Raw genomic sequence first — 8,757 nt, forward strand, 5'->3', positions numbered from 1 at the left:
CCACTGAATCGAGTTTTTCCCAGTGCGACCACATTTACCTTTATGGGGAGGTCCTGATTCGATTTGTTGTCATGCCTCTCGCTGGTGCCTCCAACGAGGGAAGGTTATGGGCGTGCGGTACCCTGGCCTGGTAAGCAGACATAAACTTTTGTGCCCCTTTGTTTTTATGGTACCTTGTCCCTATTTGGGACCCTTTTTGCCACGACGGTGGCCGTTGATCCCTTTGGTAGGCATGGGGCCACCCATGACTTAGCCCAGAGGGGAGTTAGTCAGAGTGGCCGGGAGAGTGTCATGGCAATGGGAGGGTTTCGCCGGAATGCCGTTGGTCCACCCGAATGGGATGCCGAGGCCATGGGTTCCATGGTGTGGGTAAAGTGCGCTACATGTGCAGAGTGTATTTAATCTATTAATACCTGCGTCCTCAGTTACGGACACAACTCGTGAGTATGTCACACCATGGATCAACATTAATAAGTAATCTTGCACACTAAAGAATTGTTGTTAGCACAGGTTATGTGCTGATTTGTGGAATCATGAGATGATCATGGTTGGCTTCAAAGTATTGGTTTCATTTGTGATCCGGATATGATCACCGTTCGGTTACGAGGTAACCCGTGTGGTAAGAGAGACCGAGGGACTCGGTGCACAAGTTGATTTCACCGCATTAGTAGCTTGAATTGCATTGCATTAATCTGAATAATTGTCATGATATTGTTTGCCATTATGCTTATGTTTGTTGTGAGCTTGCAAGTATATTCGATGTACTGACTTGGTGTGTCATGCCAGATTTCAGGCAAGTCATATCGGATCGGAGAGCTTCTCACGTCTAGATCGTGTCCACATTGGTGTCCTTGTGCTATGGAGTTCCACTTCATCGTCGTTCCGCTGCCGCGTAGTTCATGCAATCGAGGCCCCCTCATGTTCATTAAATAATGTACATACTATTCAGCAACACCGTGTGTGCTGGTTGGCCTTGCAACTTGATGTAATATCAGACCTATGTTTCCTCTTGCATCAATAAAACGGTTGTTTTCTGTACCATGTTGTTGTGTGTTGCTAGAAGACTTGATCTCTGGGCTGGCAATGCAAGGTAAACCGGTTGCTCTGAGCCGGGGTGCCACAAGCAGATACAATGGCCTTGAATAAGTCTGCCAGAGTATTTCATCATGACGGCAATGTCAGATAACCTGGTATCTAGCCTAGAAACCATGGGCATAAGGTCCTCAACCTTAGGTCCTGTAGAGCCCATAGGTAAACCAAGATAGGTGAAAGGCATATATTCTTTTTTGCATTTCAATTAGTTGGCCAGTTCCTGTGCCCTTCCATCAGATATATTTATGGGAACCAAAGAGGACTTACTATAGTTAACCACCAATCTAGTGAATTTAGAGAAAGTATTAAGGATATCAATAAACCTATTAATTTGATCTTCAAAAGCAGGGAGGATAACAAGTGTATCATCAAAATACTATATGATTGGGTAGCTCTCAGTATATGCACTATCAATAGGGAGTTTTAGAGAACCATTTTCTCATGCTTCATTGACCAAGATTTGTAAGATTTCACCCACCATCACATATGGAAGAGGGGGAAATGGGTCTCCTTGTCTAACTCCTCATTTGCCTTGTATGGTTTTGCCAGGTACTCCATTGAGAACAACTGATGCAAAGGCAGTGGATAGAATCATTTTTACCCATCTGATCCAGTTGTTGTTGAACCCCATGTGTTTTAACATGAACAGGATAGCATTATGTTCAACCTTGTCAATAGCCTTCACAAAATCAATCGTGAAGATAATGATTTCTTTTTTTGACTAGTGGCACATATGAAGATATTCAAAACTCCATGCAAGATAGTCTTGGATATTTCTAGTCTTAATAAATCCATACTGATGTTTTCTCACTCTTGGAATGATGATTGGTTGGACCCTATTTTCTAGGAGCTTAGTAAGTATCTTAATGGGCATACTTACCAATGAAATAGGCCTGTAATCATTGGGAGTTTTTGGTTGGTCATTTTTTAGAATGAGGGTGATATAGGCAGTATTGACAGGTTCCAACCTGACCTTCTCATTATAGAAATCATCAAGGAAGTTGTAAAAGCATTGTTTAACAATGTGCCAACATTATTTCATAATATAGTAATTATATAATCAAGCTAAAGTAACTAGCACTTTTTGTTTAGCTCTTTTACACATATTTGACACATGTTAATGCCATTTTTTGTTCACAAACTGACCTGATCCCAAATTTTTGAAGAGTGTCGAGTTCGAGTTTATGATGTTGATGTTGAAGATGATGATGTAATTGTGTGGGTTCAAAAAGTTGAACGTGCCAGTGTCAGAGCAAAAGCAAATTATGCTTCTGTAAAAGGTATTGATAGGAAGATTTTTTGTAACAACCCTTTTTCTACTGCCAACCTTGATACCATCATCATGATCAGGCTGATAACTTACTATTCTTAACTATGATAAGTTATATTTGTTCCACCATGATATTTTTACCGAACCCAACACTGATAATTCCCTTCACTGTTCTTTTTGACCACCCCATCAGCCCTGAATTTGTTACACCAGTTATTCAACCTCCCGATGATATTCATTCAGCCAGTGTGACTCCCAAATCATACATTCGGGTAGTTAGGGTAACCCTCCCATCATAGTTCCTACTGCTTCCATATTGTGTCTTCACAACAACTACACTCAAAGAGGCTGTTTACGCAGAAGTTATCAAGAACATCAGTGATTCAGATGACTCCAAGATAAAACAGTAATGATGTTTACTGATTTTGTTTCTCTAGTTTTTTGTCCCCTCACTGGCAAAACATTGGCTTTTACACACTTTCTTTTTTGCTTTCCAGTATTTAGATTATTGACATCTATGGGCGGTGGGTAACATTAGAGGAGCTTGCCAATAGTGTGATAGAAGGTGGTCAAGTTTCGAACAACATTGCAGAGCTTCACATCCAAACTCTTGCTAATTTTATACCCCTAGGGAAAATTAGTTTTCCCTGGTTGTTGTCCGTATATCTTCTCATAGGTGATTTGAAAAGGAAGTCCCTAATCAAACATTTTCTTCGCGATGTAAACTACATACTTAGTCACCAAATCCAGGTACATTTTTTATGTAAACTACACACTTTTTTTCCTTTAAATCCTACAACTTGTTTTTTATTCGTCTATACGTATGCAGACATCTTTGTCAACGAGCAATTTTAAGTTGTTGATTTGGTTTTGTCAGACATCGTACCACTAAGAATTTTAGTCGGTAACTTGTATTGTTACTCTCCTTGGTAACTCCTATGTACACCTGCTGGTAACCTATGCTGGCAGTTCTCTGATAACTTGCTTTTTTAACTGTAATAACTTGGTAATTTCATGTGTTCATATGTTCCCATTTTTTACAGCTTTTGTTTCGAACGTTGCAAAAGTTGAGACCTACACTAAAGGATGGGCATTGGTATGTCTTGTGCCTTAATCTCAAGGCAAAACGATTTGAAGTTCTTGATTCACTTCGTTCGAAAGATATCCCTTCGCTCACCACACATGCGACAAAGCTTATGAATGATATTAAAAAAGCCTAGTTGCTTGCGTACAAGGACTCAAGTAAGAAGATCAAAGACTATGATCTTGTGTACATTGACTTCTTCAAACAGAACAATGGGTTAGTTTTCTAGCTAATGCACCATCCTCTTTTGCCCACCTAAATCCCTGGTAACTTAGTTGTGTAGCATTTTAGAAGTTCCTACACCTTTGCATATCTTATTTGCTTTTAACACATCATTTTTTCCTTACAACACTGATTGCGATTTCTTTGTGTTCAAGATTTTAGAGTTCTAGGATGGTAAAAATATCCCGCTATAACTCAGGAGCAGATCCCCGCATTTAGGAAGATTTTGACAAACATGTGGTTGGACCATCCCCATAACAAATGCACGTAGTGGGATACCACTTGTTCAATAAGTAATTGAGGTAAGAAACTTGCACCAACATAAGTTTGAATTTTACGTACAAGAACGATGATAGTTTGAATTTAGTTGGAAACATATGGAAACACTTGACAATCTTTTATTGAGATCTCACTTGTTTCTCATTGCAGGATGGGTGAAGTACAAGTGCATTTATCATGTTTTGTTGACCCGCAGACTCTACATTTCCTCTCTTTTTTGGTTTTGCAATGTCAAATGGGTGTTGGAATCTTTTCTCTTTTGGACGCCCTTTTGTAGTAAACTTAGGTGGGTCTAGTATCACTCTTGTGTTTGATGTTCGGGATCCCTTGGCATGTGAGCCCTGAAACAATAAAGTGTTGTGAGAAACATGTGTGACAGCAACGCTTCCTTGCTGTGCTACCGGGACACCTTCAGTGCACTAGGTCTTGGTGCTGAAGAAAATATTTCTCCTTCTTTCCCCTCCTTTTTCCATTATTGCTTTCTTTATCTGCCTCTTTTTAGCACATCCATGTCGTCTCTGAAAGCATCAACGTCTTTCCTTGCCAATGACATCCCTTCATTAGTACTACAAGCATCTTTTGCTTGTTCCTTGAAATCATTCAGAATAGACGTATATCTCATGAGATTCTTCCCTTCCTCTGTCATACCCTTCTTAACCGTTGGTTGTTCGTAATCAGGCTCAATAAGATCCTCCTATGGATCCCTTGAACACCTCTCTAGGATATACCTCCTGGGTATCTCGTACACTCCAATCTGTTCCATTACTCATAGTACGTATGTGCACAATATCCCATCGCAATCAAACTTGCAGCAAGTGCATGAGTATACTCCTTCATCCTTTTTCGCCTGCACATGGTAGTCCCTATCCCCATACTTTGGTAGTATCCCTCAGAGCAACCAGACCCTGAAGGTTCCATCTTGCAAAGTGTCGCTTCCATAAGCAGTATTTACCTTCATCTCTACCTAGAACTTGGAGAACAGATTTTGCGTGTATATCCCTCGCATCTGCAACTCGATTAAGTTCAACGAATACATGGCTGCCTCTTTGTAAATTGTGTCCACTTCCTCTTTCGCCACAGCCACCATTACTTTCTCTTGGATTGCAGTGCATTAAGTTGTGAATTCAATCAATGAGTTGTTGGGGTTCACATACTTCTTGAGCACAACATTGAATCCCTCGCTCCTTGTTGTTGTCTGCAAGAATGGAAAGAAATGCTTCATTTAGTACACCGAAGCCCAACATTTCCTGTTTTCCCAGAACCAGTGAAAATGCTCGTTGTCGGTCTGGCCATAATCATGCCTCATTGTCCACCATTTGTTTACAGGTTCTTCCTCTGTGTACACAAAACATGAGACTGGACAATTACAACATCATCCAGAATTCAATTGTAATTAAAGTATAAACATGTTGGTAACTTAGTTATTAGGTGGTAACATCATGAAACAAAATTTCTAGACTTTGGTACTGTCATCTATAGAAGTTCTTTTCTTTTGTTTGTTTACACCTAGGCTGGTAACTTGCTAAATTAATAGGTGGTAAGAACATATGTAATTTTTTTGGTACAAAATAACCAGATCTTTTGGTAATATCAAATGTAAAAGTTCCGTATTTGTTTCTACCCAGATGATGGCTACCTGTCTACACATTCCCCATGGCAATTGATGTTTGTTCAGTTAACTGTCCTTGGTAATATAACCTACAAGACACTGATTTTGTGAGTAAACAGATCATTGTAACTTGTGTAGACCTAAACATGGTAACTTGTGATCACACATTTCATATGGCTTTCATAAACATCATGGTAACTTTCTGAAATAGTAGTTGGTAACACACGATTTTTGTTGCATAGTAATTTAAATGTGTCTACGGGGTAGGAATGTACCAGTTAACCTGTTGCCGACGCAGTCCTTGAACGCTTTGTTTAGTGGCTTATCATCAGCCATCAGCTTTCTAAGTTTCTCATGTGCCTTCTTCATTATATGTCAGCGCCAATTTCGGTGTATTCTGTTCAAGAAGACCTCGTCGATTGCACTCCTCATTGTAAAGTCTTGATCTATTACGATTTTGTCTGGGGCAACACCACCCATTGCATGAAGGAAGGTGTTAAACAGACACACAAAGTTCTCCTTTAGTTCGTTTTGATTGAAGCCACACCCAAACTGGATGGATTGACCATGGTTATTAATTCCAATGAAGGGTGCACACGGCATCTTGTACATGTTTGTCATGTATGTTGTGTTGAACAACAAACATCCATTGTACTTGGCATACGCCCTGCGTGATGCACCATCAATCCAAAACAAGTTCTGAACCCTCTACTCGTCATCAAGCTTGATTCTCCAGTAGAAATATGAATATTTGGCCCTCATGTCCTGGAAGTACACAAGTGTGCTTCCAATGTCCGCGTTATAGTGCTCTAAGCGGAACTTAGCTCGTTGATTAGCAATGCCTTGTGTCGTGTAGGGTACGTCTTCAGCACTTCCGTAAAACTATGACATCAGTTGCATCTGCCTCGAAGTCTCAATGTTGCACCCATTCCGAACCCTCAAGAATTACTGCTCCTCCTTCAGAATGTACCGTTGTGATGACAGGAATTTTGTTAGGGACGACTCTTTTTCTGCTTCTTCTTCACAAAGCTGGCTGGGTTTTCCACATCTTGCATCTCGTATCTGTCCTTGCGTCGTTTGCCATATTTTGCACAAACTAGGAGCACACTGCTTATAGTTTGATCAACCCTTTCTTTCTTGTACTCCTTCCTTATTGCAAAGCCAGTCTTGAGCGCGTAAATTTTGTAGTGGCCACGTGCGCTCTCCAGAGTGTCAAATTTTTTCCCTTCTAAAGGGGGCTTAGGTGTGTAATATGCCTCCATGTTGCTACCTTCCATATCAGTGTCGACCCCAAAAGATTTTGGAGTTGCAGGTTTGCTGATTGTTTGCTCTCCAAGGCTTCCAACTCTCGTGCTTGCTTTTGTTCCAGCACCAGGTGCATTTGTTCCAGCACTGAGCAAGCTGTTGTTTGCACTGATCGTCCGAGCACCTGCAATGTGACCTGGAAGTTTAGTCAAACCTAGCATGATAAATAATAGTTTTTTATGATGGTTGTTTTCCAAAGAATCACTGACCATAACTTTCTAGTAAGGAACACTGATAATTTGCACATCTTGATCATGGTAATATATGGACACCAAGGTTGGAATTTTTTTAAACCAGGGGTAACTGGTAATACATGAACATCTCTACTGGTATTTTCAAACCAGGTTCAGCGGTAATACATGAATACCAATGCTGGTAATTTCAAAACCAGGTTCAGTGGTAAAGTAAATAACTGCTTTTTGATCATGGTGTTATATGAGCAACCGAGGCTAGTAACAATTGCACATATGATACATTACCTGGGTCCGTGATGTTTGGGCAGGCGGAATTGTTGCTTGCCGTGCGTGCTGCATCATCATGTTCATGCATTGTCCCTCCTTCCACATCTTCCGCGTTATCTCCTCTGCTAGCATCCATTTTTTATGTACCTCCAGATTCATGTTTTTACGCTTCCACGTTAATATATGTTTGCACGTGTTCAATATTTTTTGGACTCATTGTTTTGTTTATTCTTTACACAGATGTTAAAACCAAGAACACATGAGTGAATGGCAAGAACATTAAACATGATAAATACAATACATCATGAGCATCTGCAATAAAAGGCACCACTTTCTTTCTTACATGGTAGTACTTAACACAAGTGGATGATAACTTTTACCATGTACAGATTGGTACCTTGTTTTCTTCATGAATAACACCATTCTAGACAAAAAATGAACCTATTATAATGCATTTTCCATCATAGGACAGTATAATTCTTATGATCAATAAAGGTTCCTCTTTTTTTATCTCTGTTTTATTTACATGGCAACACTACTGTTTTTTTATTTTCTGTAGCAAGGGGGTGGGGAATGGGGTGGGTAGTTTGTTTTGATGCATATAGCTGGTAACAACAGTGTCATGGACTGTTAATTTTTGCACAGATTCACTACTAGGGAAAACCTTATAAAGAGAATCTTACTAGCAGTGTGGGTTAAAATAAGACGCTGCTGGTACTTAGCAGTAGCGTGCCAACATAGACCGCGCTACTGATACCAATGTAGCAGTAGCGCGTTAGGAGGAAAGAGCGCTACTACTAATATTGCCACGATGTAGCCACCATACTAGGACTAGTAGTAGCGCATGTTCTATAGACGCGCTACTGCTATTGAACTTATCACCAGCGCTTTTTGCCAACACTCACTGCTACTAACTTTAGTCCACTCGTTGCAACTAAATTTAGTCCCACCTCACTCCGCGAACAGGTTGTTTACCACCTTAAATACGTTACTTCTCAAACCATCACAACCACTTGGTCTTCATTGAACTATTGACAATTTAGATTCTACACAAAAGATCATTGATGACCAATGTATTTTTTATTTTTTTACATGCCTAGCCTTAGCTTAGCAGTAGCACTTTTTGTAGAATGTGCTACTGCTAGAGGAATAGCAACAACGCTTTCCCACGTAAAAGTGCTACTGCTATGTAGTTTAGCAGTAGCGCATTATCCTAACACGCGCTACTGCTAAACGCCACCTATCTTCCTAAACGGCCGCCCCACTCTTCCTCTCCCTCGCACCCCACGTCTTTTGCCGCCGTCGCCATTCCCCAAGCACCATCGTTGCCCGTCGCCGCCGCCGCTCCTGATCCTCCTCCACTAAGGTAGTCCATCCATCCCTCCTCCCTCCTCCCTCCTCCTCCTATCTCCTCCCTCCTCCTCCTCCCTCCTCC

The sequence above is a fragment of the Triticum aestivum genome, chromosome 1B (assembly GCF_018294505.1).
Source record: "Triticum aestivum cultivar Chinese Spring chromosome 1B, IWGSC CS RefSeq v2.1, whole genome shotgun sequence".
NCBI lineage: Eukaryota > Viridiplantae > Streptophyta > Magnoliopsida > Poales > Poaceae > Triticum > Triticum aestivum.